Source organism: Mauremys reevesii, unplaced genomic scaffold (genome assembly GCF_016161935.1).
Source record: "Mauremys reevesii isolate NIE-2019 unplaced genomic scaffold, ASM1616193v1 Contig86, whole genome shotgun sequence".
Lineage (NCBI taxonomy): Eukaryota > Metazoa > Chordata > Testudines > Geoemydidae > Mauremys > Mauremys reevesii.
Genome location: NW_024100902.1, coordinates 186,104 through 198,677, shown reverse-complemented (window position 1 = coordinate 198,677; position 12,574 = coordinate 186,104). Strand labels below are relative to the sequence as shown.

Sequence of the window (12,574 nt, the reverse complement as noted above, 5' to 3'; positions counted from 1 at the left end):
GTTTTGGGTTAGTGTCGCGATCATTGAACTGGTCAATCACGCCTCCTCTCTTCCTTGAAAGCGCCGGCGGAAATCTGTTTGCGCCCTTGTCTGGCTGGTTACAGCGCGGACGCCACAGCACTGCGAGCATGGAGCCGCTGCGATCATCGCTGCACTTATGGCCGTTGTCAACTCGCACCTTATCGTCCACCTCTTCCACAGTCAGCCGCTGAGAAACCGGCGAGGAGGCTCCGCAGCGCGGTGAGGAGAGTGGCACAGACCTCAGAAACCAGGGTACGCCGGGCAGTGGAGATCATGGTGGCAATGGGTCACGTTCATGGTGTGGAACGGCGATTCTGGGCCCGGGAAACAAGCACAGACTGGTGGGACCACATAGTGCTGCAGGTCTGGGATGACACAGAGTGGCTGCGAAACTTCAGGATGTGTAAGGGCACTTTCCTTGAACTGTGTGACTTGCTGTCCCCTGCCCTGAAGCGCCAGGACACAAGGATGCGAGCAGCCCTGAGTGTGCAGAAGCGAGTGGCCATAGCCCTCTGAAACTTGCCCACGCCAGACAGCTACCGGTCAATGCGAACCACTGGCACCCAAATCTACCGTGGGATTGCTGTCATTCCGTAGCCCACGCAATCGTTGAGCAACTGCTCTCAAAGGTAGTGACTCGGAAATGTCCAGGTCATCATAGATGGCCGCGCGATGGGATTCCCAAACTGCGGTGTGGGGCTATGGGACTCACATCCCTATCCTGGCACCAGCCCACCAGGCCAGCGAGTACATTAACCGAAAGGGCTACTTTTCAATGGTGCTGCAAGCTGTGGTGGACCATAGGGGACGTTTTACCAACATCAACGCCGGGTGGGCGGGCAAGGTTCATGACGCGTGTTCAGGAACTCTGGTCTGTTTAGACGCCTCAGGCAGGTACTTTCTTCCTGGACCACAAAATAACGGTTGGGGATGTGCAGATGCCTACAGTGATCCTCGGGGACCCGGCCTACCCGCTAATGCCCTGGCTCATGAAGCCCTATACAGGCGCCTTGGACAGTGAGAAGGAACTCTTCAACTACCGGCTGAGCAAGTGCAGAATGGTGGTGGAGTGTGCTTTTCCGGACGTCTCAAGGAGATGGCGGAGCTTACTGACTCGCTCGGACATCAGCGAAAAGAATATCCCGTAGTTATTGCTGCTTGCTGTGTGCTCCACAATCTCTGTGAGAGCAAGGCGAGACCTTTTGGCCGCTTGGGAGGTTGAGGCAAATCGCCTGGCTGCTGTTTACGATCAGCCAGACACCCGTGCCGAGAGAATATCCCAGCGGAAGCGCTGTGCATCAGGGAGGCTTTGAAAGCGAGTTTCTCGCAGAGCAGGGTAACCTGTGACTGCCCCTTGATTTTAAGAGAGCCTGATCACAAACCAAGTTTCCCCACTTCCAAAGGACGTTTTAAAACTAAGGACATGTTTCAGTAATTAATAATAAATCTTTCGTTGACTTTGCATTTCTGTTTCTTAGTTGAAACATGGAAGCATTCTGTGCTGGGTAAGGTGTGCACTGATGTACAGACCGCTTGTCCAAAGAGGACGGACAGCCTCCTGCTCCTACATAGGTCTGTGGGGTGGGGACGGTTTACGGTGGTTGTGCATGTAGGGGAGGGTTGCAGGAATGGGTGGGTTTGCAGGAAGGGGGCGAGGGGTGCCGTCTTTGGATAGGGGTTAACATGACGGCTGTGGGTTTGGGCGTTGGAAGGTGAGGGTGTGGGGAAGGGTGAGTATCTGCCCCTGGATGAGGGCTCTTTTTTGGGGCTCAGGGCACCGGGAGGATCGTGGCTACGGTTCAAGTGCATGTGAAGGAAGCCTGCCTTTACATTCGGGATGCAGGCACCAGGACCCTGGACAAGCATACACATCAAGGAAAGACCTGGGCAGTATACACCACACAGACTGTCCCTGGTGCCTAGTGACTGCAGGCTGTGTGTACCCTGCAGTTGACCCTGCACCCAAGTCTGTACCATGGCACTGTGGGCTATGCACTGCAATTCCCCCCCACACACACACCCACAGAAAGTCTTCTGACACGAGAAATGTGACGGAAACAGTGAGTAACACCAAACCGCTTTTAATAATGTAGTACACAGTGGGGGGTTTAAACTTGGAGTTGGGACTGGTTGATGCTGTAAGGAAAGAGCTTGTACAAATTTACAGCGCGAGTTGTCTCGAACATTATCGGTCTGCTGCGGTGCAGGGACAGTTCTCACGGCCCCTACGCCCCTCCTTCTTCTTGTAACTTTGGGTGAGGGGACAGGACTTCTTAGCGTTGGAGCGGTTGCAGATGCACTGCAGGGGGCTCTCTCCTCCTGCCTGCGGTCTTGCAGAACATCTACAAGGCGCCGGAGCGTGTCCGGTTGCTCACTCATAAGACCAAGCAGCGTTTGAGTCGCCTGCTGGTCTTCCTGCCGCCACCTATCCTCCCGTTCCATGTGTGTGCGATGCTGCTGACACAGGGTCTCCCTCCACTGTCTCTGCTCTGCCGCCTCCGCTCTGGAGCAGGCCATCAGTTCCTGGAACATGTCGTCCTAGTCTTTTCTTTCGGCGCCTAATCTGAGCCAGCCTCTGCAGAGGGGATGCGGGGCAGTCCGGGAAGGAGCCGAGCTGTGTGATGCGAAAAGTAGGTGATTTCCTTGAACACATACATGTTTGCCAACAGTAAACACAGTCTAGTCAGTTTCAGTTAACAAGACCAAAGAGGGAACCAAGTCTCAGGAGATCTCAGAACTAGTCCGAGATTTCGGAATACGCTCTAATTGGCGGCGCCATTGCACTGGATAGCACACAAGCGAGGAGAGACAGCTGCATCCTCTTGCACAAAGTCCTGGTAAGCCTTACAGTACATACTGCTTATCAGTTAGTGGTTAGCTGTGCTCTCCTGCTAAAGGCAATGTGCAAAGCAGAAAGGATGAGCCTTTTGCAGCCCCTCCCGCCAGTGCACGGGAAAGATCACTGTATGCTTTTCCTCTGTGGCCTCCAACACGTGGCTGTTAAGCGAGGGTCATTCTTATGCAAAGTAAAAGTCTGTTAAGCGAGGGTCATTCTTATGCAAAGTAAAAGTCTGTTAAGCGAGGGTCATTCTTATGCAAAGTAAAAGTCTACCATTCACAATAGTAACAGTACACTAATTCCCCTAATTAGATGCAGCACTTCCAGAACGACATTACCCTGAGGCGTGTCACTCGGACTCAGAGAGAGCGGATGCTAACAGAAGCCCTGCACAGACCAGGACCATACGCTGCCATGCTTGTCGAGGCGATGCTTCCCCTTTACCGTAGGATGGCTCACGCGGAAGAGTGTGCTTCCACGGAGCACCCAATAAGGCACCTCTCCCAAAGAACCTCCTGCTGAGGCTTTTCCAGCTGTTCTCTGAGAGCTTTTTTGAACTGTCCCCAGAGGATTATTGCTCGATTCCTATATGTGTAGACCTACTTTTTGTATAGTTTGAGATTTAAAAATTTTTATATAGTATTTCTATTTTTTATATACCTGTTTCTTAAAAAATAAATGATTCCCTGTTTGTAGCACTTACCGCCTGATCCTTCCCCTGATTCCGAGTCCGGGTTAACGGGCCGGGACGGTTGGTAGGGGATCTCTGTGAGGGTGATGAAGAGATCCTGGCTGTCAGGGAAAGCGGAGTGGGTTCGCTGTCGCCTCGCCGTCCCTCAAAGACCCTTCCTCATCTTCCCCATCGGCGAACATCGAGGAGGAACTGTCCCGCACACTATTCCGTCCTCGGAGTCCACCGTCACTGGTGGGGCAGTGGTGGCAGACCCACCTAGAATGGCATGCAGTGCCTCGTAGAAGTGGCATGTCTGAGGCTGGGCTCCGGGCGCCCGCTTGCCGCTCTGACTTTTGATACCCTTGTCTTAGGTCCTTCACTTTCACGCGGCACTGCATCGCATCCCGGCTGTATCCTTTCTCTTTCATGGCTTTCGAGACCTTCTCGAAGGTCTTCGCGTTCCGCTTGCTGGAGCGCAGCTCCGAGAGCACAGACTCCTCACCCCACACAGCTATCAGATCCATGACTTCCCTGTCAGTCCATGCTGGGGACCTCTTTCTATTCTGGGATTGCCCGGACTCCTCTGCTGGAGAGCTCTGCATCGTTGCAGGTGCTGCAGAGCTCGCCCCGATGTGCAACCAGACCGTCAGATTCAAACCGCCCAGACAGGAAAATGAATTCAAATTTTGTGGTCATTTCCTGTGTGGCTGGCCAGAGAATCCAAGCTCGGACTGCTGTCCAGAGCGTCAACAGAGTGGTGCAGTGTGGGATAGCTCCCGGAGCTACTAAGTTCGATTAGCATCCACACCAAGCCTAATTCGAGCTAGCCATGTCGAATTTAGCATTACTCCACCTGCCGGGGTGGAGTACCAAATTCGAACTAAAGAGCCCTCTAGTTCGAATTAAATGGCTTCCTGGTGTGGACGGTTGAGCGGTTAGTTCGAATTAACGCTGATAAATTCGAATTAAAGTCCTAGTGTAGACCAGGCCTGAGACTCAGCTGGTGGGGAGGGGCAGGAGGCTGCTCTTAAAGCAGCTTGTGCTGTTGCCGTGGTGGAAGGGGAAGCAGAGATGGGGCCATTTTACATCCCATGGCCAAGGCACCCAGCAGCTTGGGCAGGTGCAAAGAGCCGCCCACGTGAGCTGGGAATGGGAGCTGGGGGTAAGGAGAGTTCAAGAACCCCCATTCTGCGCTGTCACAAGGAGGAGGAGCCAGGATGGAACTGATGCTCCCACTCAGGGATCTGGGGAACCCCCTGGCTCCAGCTGCATAGATACGAGGAGGGGCTCTGGCCTGGGGTCTGCACGAGCTGGGACTAGATGAGCCCAGTGGTCCCTTCTGGCCTAACGTCTGTGACTGTGGGGAGCGGAAGGTCCTGTGACGGTACCTCCCATAAGTCTTTATGAAAATAGGACATAGCTGGAATATGTTTTGTGCTGCCTGTGCCATGTAACATATCTCTGTAAAGGTTATGGTCTACTATATCTAGTCATCCTATTTGTACACATCTATCATTTTCTACTTGAGGTTAAGAATATTGGCTGTATACTTGCTTGATTTCTAAGTAAGCTTTGTGAGGCATTTGGTCAGCTTCTTTAGGAAGGAATTCGCAAGGCTAAGTACCCGATCAGGAAGCACTTGGGGAACAATGCCTCTTGAATGCTCCAGTCCCCATAAGAAGTCTTCCTGGAGACATACAAGATATCATGTGGACAATGGCTTCTACCTGTAAAGACTGTGAGTCATGCATGGACATGTGACTTGCCCAGGTGACTCCAGGACTCCATCTTGGAGCTGGACTTTCCATAGGAGTGAGGAGGGGGATCTCCACCCACAAGAGAAAGTCTATTTAAACTCCTGGAGAACCCTCCATTTTGTCTTCAGCTGGCTAAAGAGAGAGCCTCCCACCCCAGGATATTTGGAGGAAACTGCAACAAAGGGGTGTGAGTGATTGCTGGACCCAGGCTAAAAGGAGATTAGTCTGTAAAAGGAGCCTTCCAGAACTGGTGAGGATCTTATCAGTATTCAGTGTTTGATTAGACATAGATTTGCGATTTTATTTTATTTTGCTTGGTGACTTACTTTGTTCTGTCTGTTACTACTTGGAACCACTTAAACCTACTTTCTGTGTTTAATAAAATCACTTTTACTTATTAATTAACTCAGAGTATGTATTAATACCTGGGAGCAAAGAACTGCGCATCTCTCTCTATCAGTGTTATAGAGGGTGAACACTTATGAGTTTACCCTGCATAAGCTTTATACAAGGTAAAACGGATTTATTTGGGTTTAGACCCCATTGGGAGTTGGGCATCTGAGTGCTAAAGACAAACACACTTCTGTGAGCTGTTTTCAGGTAAACCTGCAGCTTTGGGGCAAGTAATTCAGACCCTGGGTCTTTGTTGGAGCAGACGGGAGTGTCTGGCTTAGCAAGACAGGGTGCTGGAGTCCTGAGCTGGCAGGGAAAACAGGAGCAGAGGTAGTCTTGGCACATCAGGTGGCAGCTCCCGGTGGGGTTTTGTGATCCAACCTGTCACAGGTCCTCCCATGACCCCGGTGGGGAAGGACAGGCTCTAAACCCTGCGAGGCCAGAACTAGTCTGGGCTGGGGCATCCCATGGCTGGGGAGTCACACACTGGCTGGCTTGTGACTCACCTGCCCATTGTGACATGCCCCCTGCTGGCTGGCACAGCCTCATCCCCTCACTGCCAGGCTTGGCTCTGACAGAGCGAGTGCTTGCACGTGCTGCTGAGGAACGCTGAGCCAGCCGTTTCAGCTCTGCCACCGGCAGCAGAAAGTGGGTGGACCATATACACACCGGCTTTTGCCCACTCCTGACTCCAGGTAGGAGAATCTTCTATTGCCCACCTCTGCTTTTCCATTGCATCGCCAGCCACACCGAGCCTTCTGCGAGCGCCTGGCTGCCAAGTGCCCTGGTGCTGGCTGTCTAGCCCGGTGCCAGTGAGGAAGTGGGCAGCGGCATGCGCACAGGAGGGAGTCTGGGGCGCTAAACAGAAGGGGTCGCACCAGTCAAGCCCAGAGGGGACGGAGACAAGGAGGAGGGTTTAGCGGGGCTGGTGGCAAGGCATGGAAGGCGGCACAGGCTGGTAGATGAGGCATTGGGCTGGGACTCAGGAGAGATGTGTTCAGTTCCCAGCTCTGCTGTAAGTCTTCTGAGTGAGATCAGGTGAGTCCCTGACACTCTGGGCCTGAGCAAACTAGGGAGAGCAAGTCCCTGCTCCATGGGGGGGTTGAGACACTAAATTCAACAACACCCGCATGCTCAGCCGCTGCTATGATGGGGCCAGGTAAGTGTCCAGACAGGGGGGTAGCTGGTGGCCAACATGGGCCATGTGGGGGTGATGAAAGGCAAATGGGAAGAAGCATAAGAGGTGTGTGTCATGGAGTCCCTGGGCAATACTCTGAGCTGCTCCTATGAAGCCAGTCAGGAGTCTGGTGAAGTCTCCTCTCTGTGAGCAGGCTCTTCTGGGCCAGAAGCTCACAGGGCTTCCAGCTTCCTGGGTCTGACCTTGGAGCATTCAGCATCCTCTGCCCCTCCTTGTGCTTCCCACAGCAAGTCTGCCCAGGCAGGGTCCTAGAGAAGCCAGAGGGTCCTGCACCCCCACTTCGCAGTCAGATGGGACTCTTAGCCAGCCAGTAAAATAGAGGTTTATTAGATGACAGGAACACGGTCTAAAACAGAGCTTGTAGGTCCAGAGAACAGGACCCTTAGCCGGGTCCATTTTGGGGGCAGTGAGCCAGACACCCACATCTGCACTTCACCTCATCCCCAGCCAGCTCCAAACGGAAACTCTCCAGCCCCTGCTCTCTGGCCTTTGTCTCTTTCCCGGGCCAGGAGGTCACCTGATCTCTTTGTTCTCCAACACCTTTAGCATCCCCTTGCAGGGGAAGGGCCCTGCCATTAGCTGCCCGGAAACAGTGTCAGCCATTTATGCACACTGGCCTTTATCCCACCACCTAGAGACTTAAGAAATGCAGAGGGGCAACTGAGGCACCCCTACAGTATTCAGAGGAAACATTAAGAACAGTCCCACTTTGTCACAGTGAGAGAGTTGGAGAGTCTGTGGAAGCCCTCTCTTGTGAAATCAACCACCCCAGACAGTGTGGGTCCTTCGCAGGCCTGAGGGTGCTGATCCGGCTTTGGCGCGCTACCCAGGGCTCTATCCTGGCTCATTCCCAGGAAGCTGGGAATGTGAGTGGTGGAGCTGCCAGCTCTGGGCATCTCCTTCCCAGCACGAGATTGCCTTGTGGCGGGGTAAGCCCACCCCAGGAGCTGCCATTTGTTGGCCTCTTCCACAGAGCGCTGGAGTCTCAGCCACTCCAGATTGGGGAGGGGCCAGCTGTGAATTTGGAGCCAGATCCGGTTTGGATCTGAATCCGCCGTGCTGCGGAGCTGCTCAGATGTGGGGAGCTAGCTCCTGCCCACACCATAGCACAGCGTGCCACTTCAGCCAGCCACCTGCCAGGCTCTGGCAGCGCCCAGTGTGGAACTGCAGCTGGGCCTCCAGAGCCGAGCTGCTGCTCCTCCTCTGCTGGCCAGCCAGCCGCAGCTCCTCAGCACCTGCCCGCTCAGCCCCACCTCAGTGCGCCTGCCTCCCAATCTCCTCCCTGGCGCTGCACCTCACCTCTGCACCTGGCATGTCAGTACCAGCGGGCCGGGAGCCAAGCGCCCTGGGAGCCATCTGTAAGGGGCTGAGTCCTCCTGTGCTGGGCTCCAGCCAATCCACAAGCCAGAACTGGCCTTGTGACTCCCAGAGCAGCTATATCAGTCTCACAGCAGCAGCTCAGTCTGCTCAACATCACCCAGGGCCAGGAACTTGCTCCTGCCTGACAAAGGCAACAGTCTGAGACCCAGGAGACCCATGGTCATTTCCCAGCTCTGACACAGATACCTGCGTGGCCTCGGCAAGTCCCTTATTCCTCTGTGCCACAGTTCCCTGTCTGTTCAGTGGGGGGTAGCAGCCAGGCCCTGCCCTGCAGGGGGTGGTTAGATTAAATGCAATCGAGGTTGGGCAGTGCTCTGATGCCATGGGGATGAGGGCCAGGATGGTGCCTAAGACAGACCAAAAGCAAGGGGGAGCTACAGAGCCGGTGGTGAGAGGGTTTTGGCCTTGACAATCTGCTCTGGGTGCCTGGGCTGTCAGACCCCAGCCAGCCACTGGCATTGCCAGACTTCCTGAGCTATGGTGCTGCTGCTTTCCTGCTTCTAGGAGTCACTGCCTTCCCTGGCTGAGACCCCGCAACAATCAGCTCCTGGGGCTGCTGTGGCCCGGAGTGGGTACCATGGCCTGAGACTCCGTTGGGCGGGGGCTGCTCTAAAGCATGGGCTGGGAGCTGGAGGAGGAGAGAGTTCGGGAACCCCTGCTCTGTACTGTCACGAGGAGGAGGAGCCGGGATGGAAGTGATTCTTCCACTCAGGATCCATCCGCAACCTCCTGGCTTCAGCTGCATGGACGCAGGGAGGGGCTCTGGCCTGGGGTCTGCAGGAGCTGGGACTAGACAAGTCCAGCAGTCCCTTCCAGCCGAACGTCTGTGACTGTGGGGAGTGGAAGGTCCTCCCATGACCCTGGTGGGGAAGGACAGGCTCTAAACCCTGCGAGGCCAGAACCAGTCTGGGCTGGGGCATCCCATGGCTGGGGAGTCACACACTGGCTGGCTTGTGACTCGCCTGCCCATTGTGACATGCCCTGCTGGCTGGCACAGCCTCATCCCCTCACTGCCAGGCTTGGCTCTGGCAGAGCGAGAGCCGCACGTGCTGCTGAGGAACGCTGAGCCAGCTGCTTCAGCTCTGCCACCGCAGCAGAAAGTGGGTGGACCATATACACACCGGCTTCTGCCCACCCCTGACTCCAGGTAGGAGAATCTTCTATTGGCCACCTCTGCTCAGCCACTGCCATGATGGGGCCAGGTAAGTGTCCAGACAGGAGGCAGCTGGTGGCCAACTTGGTCCATGTGGCAGTGATGAAAGGCAAATGGGAAGAAGCATGAGAGGTGAGGGAGCTGGAGAGTCTGTGGAAGCTCCTCTCTGGTGAAATCAACCACCCCAGACGGTGCGGGTCCTCGCAGGCCTGGGGGTGGTGTTCTGGGCTTTGGGCGCTATCCGATTCTCTGATCCGGGCTCAGTCCCAGGCAGCTGCGAGCGTGAGTGGTGGAGCTGCCGGCTCTGGGCATCTCCTTCCAAGCACGAGATTGTCTCTGGGGAAGCCCACCCCAGGATCTGGTGTTTGTTGGTCTCTTCCACAGAGCGCTGGAGTCTCAGCCGCCTGGATCGGGAGGGGCCAGCTGTGAATTTGGAGCCTGATCTAGGTTTGGATCTGAATCCGCCAGTGTTATGGAGCATTCAGCTGTGGGGAGCTAGTTCCCGCCGCGCCACATCACAATGTCCCACTCCTGCCTCCCCAATCTCCTCCTGGCTCTGCACCTCGCCCCCTGCACCTGGAATGTCATTAGCGAGCTAGGCCTGACCACCTCCATCACCTTTGCTGACCCCATCACTTCCATAGGGAATGGCACTGAGGTTGCCAGGGGAACAGGCATTCTCAGGTTGCCAGGAGCCATTGTTCTATTTACCAAGACAGTCCGATGCCAGGACAGTGCCCTGAGCTCTGGACAGGCTAGGCTGCATTAGGACACTCACTGCAGCTGCTGGAGAGTCAGCAGGAGACATTGAGTGAGGAATAGAGCCCCCAGAGCAGGGGCCATTTAGGAGACCCATCATGGGGAATCAGGCCTGGGATGCTTTCCAGCGGCTGCTGCCACCCAGGCCTTGGAGAGATGAGCCGTGAAACCCCCAGAAAGCGTGGCCCTGGCACACAGCTTTGTAGCACTGGGACCCCAGACACATGAGCCGCCATCCAGCAGGGCCTTGGGCCAGCCCCACCCTCTCCCACTGCCCCACTCTGGGAGGCCAGGAACAGTTCACAACTTTGCAATGACCAGCTGCAGGGATCCTGGCGGGCCCTGGGATGGTTTTAGCAGCATTTTCAATGTTTGGGAAAAGTGAGATCTGTGCAATAAGCAACGTTGTTCCATCTGGGCACAATCCAGCTCCTGTGCCCCAGTGAGCTCTCTCAGCTCACACTGAACCAGGGACAAAGGGGGCAAGAGGTTGAAGAGAAGGTGCCAGCCTGGGACCCAGGAGACCCATGGCCATTTCCCAGCTCTGCCAGAGATAGTCTGTAGCCTTGGGCAAGTCCCTTATTCCTCTGTGCCACAGTTCCCTGTCTGTTCAGTGGGGTAGCAGCCAGGCCCTGCCCTGCAGGGGTGGTCAGGATAAATGCAATTGAGGTTGGGCACGTTGGAAGAGAAGGTACCAGCCTCTGCTGCTCTCCCACCTTCTGCTCCTGCCCTTTCACGGGGGTGTGAGCAACTCCTGCTGCTCACGAGCCCGCCCCAGCTGCCCCACCCCTGGCCTCGCCCACCTGGGAACTGCCATGGCCCCAATATTCCTGGGGAAGGGATTAGGTAATTTCCTGGGCAGGAAGAATCCTGAGTGGCTGGATCCAGCCTGTCTGCTGTGCAGCTTGTGAACCAGCAGAAGGAGAGGTGGAGGACCCAGGAGGCCGCTTGGCCTGCGGGATGGGGTGCTGGCTGGGCATAAGGAGACCTGGGTTCTAATCCTGCCTGTCCTGCTGACTGGCTGGGTGACTTTGAGCACATCCCTTCACTTGTTTCCTGCTGGCTGCCTTGGCTAGTTAGAGTCTGAGCCCTGTGGCCCAGGGATTGTCTGCAGCACCTGGTGCAACAGGGCCCTGATCTCAGCTGGCATCTGTAGGCGCTGGTGGAACAGAAATAATTGGGCTGGCCCTGATGCTGAACGGGCAGTCGCCTCTCGTCACTCACAAGCAATGCCTTGTCCTGGCTTCTTGCAGGATGGCTGAGGAAGTCCCCAAGGCCCTCAAAGCCCATCCGTGCCTGGGAGGAGACGGAACCTCCCAACGGAAGAGTTGGCGAAAGAGCCCACAGCGGAAGCAGGAGCTGTGTGTGCCTCAGCCCTTCCGTGCCGGTGAGTGGGCGCTCCTGGGTGGGCGGAGGGGCTGCAGAAATGGCCGGGCCATGGCCCTGCATTGCGGTGGGGCTTGGCCCTCTGGGGTTGGGTGGCAGGACTAGGTGTCACTGGGGGAGAAGGTCCATAGACCTTGTACTGCTCTGGGCTGCCATGAGATGGAGAGACAGGAAAACCCCGGCAGGGGAATGGCCCTCCTGCTGGCAGCAGCTGCAGCCTCTAGAGCTGATTGGGGCATTAGAAACGGCAGCTGAAGCATGGGGTGGAGACTGACTGAATCGCCCACCCTGATCTGTCACGCTGCAGGGTTGGAAGATATTTTCCACCCGTGAAGGGGCTACTGGTGCAGGGTGGGTTGTTAAAGCCTAGGATTGCAGGGCACTGGCCAGAGCATAAGATGCCCCTGGTGTTGCAGCCCCATCTGCTGGCTCCTTTGTTGCATGTCCCAGCACAGGGCATTTGGGGGAGTGTTGACGATGGGAGCCCAGTGCCTGCCCAGGTTACACCCGATGGCTCTGGCTGGCTGTTGGTGGCAGGAGAGGCAGTCAGAACAAGCAGAACGGGCAGGCTCTGGGTCCCCATCTCTCACACAGACTGGGCAACTGTTCCCTCCTACACGAGGACCAGACCAATTCACTGCCAGTCCTCTGCCCTCCAGCAATGGCCTGAGAGTTGGGACACCACTCATGGCCTGACATCATCCCTCCTTCCAGATGTGACGCCCCAAATCCCCAGACTGAGCCTGCATGCTGGGCGGGAAGTGGGGTGGCTGTTGGGAACCAGGGTTTGACTGGATCTTTGCTGGGCTGGGCAGCAAAGAGGTGGGGAATCCAGGAATCGCTGTGCCAGACCCTGCTGTGCATCGGGCTGCTCTGCTGGGGCGGGAGTGAGGGGTAAGGGTTTTCTAAGATCTCTGTCACCCAGCCTGCAGCTTGGCAGACCCAGGTATTACCACCGCCTGTCTTTGATCAGATTCACCAGTTCATTGTAACGCCTGCTTGAGGAGGCTAGACT

The 12,574-nt window shown here is 55.8% G+C and overlaps 2 protein-coding genes across 2 annotated transcripts in view; both read left to right on the top strand.

Moving 5' to 3' along the window:
• The window catches only part of LOC120394974 (maestro heat-like repeat-containing protein family member 7), a 132,213-nt gene that overhangs the window by 87,162 nt on the left and 32,477 nt on the right, over positions 1-12,574 (top strand). The window lies entirely within an intron of this gene.
• LOC120394975 (maestro heat-like repeat-containing protein family member 7) overlaps positions 6,167-12,574 on the top strand; it is a 174,197-nt gene continuing 167,789 nt past the window's right edge. The window contains exon 1 of the mRNA XM_039519146.1: positions 6,167-6,378. The gene's annotated coding sequence lies outside the window, so the exon portion shown is untranslated. The remainder of the gene's footprint in view (positions 6,379-12,574) is intronic.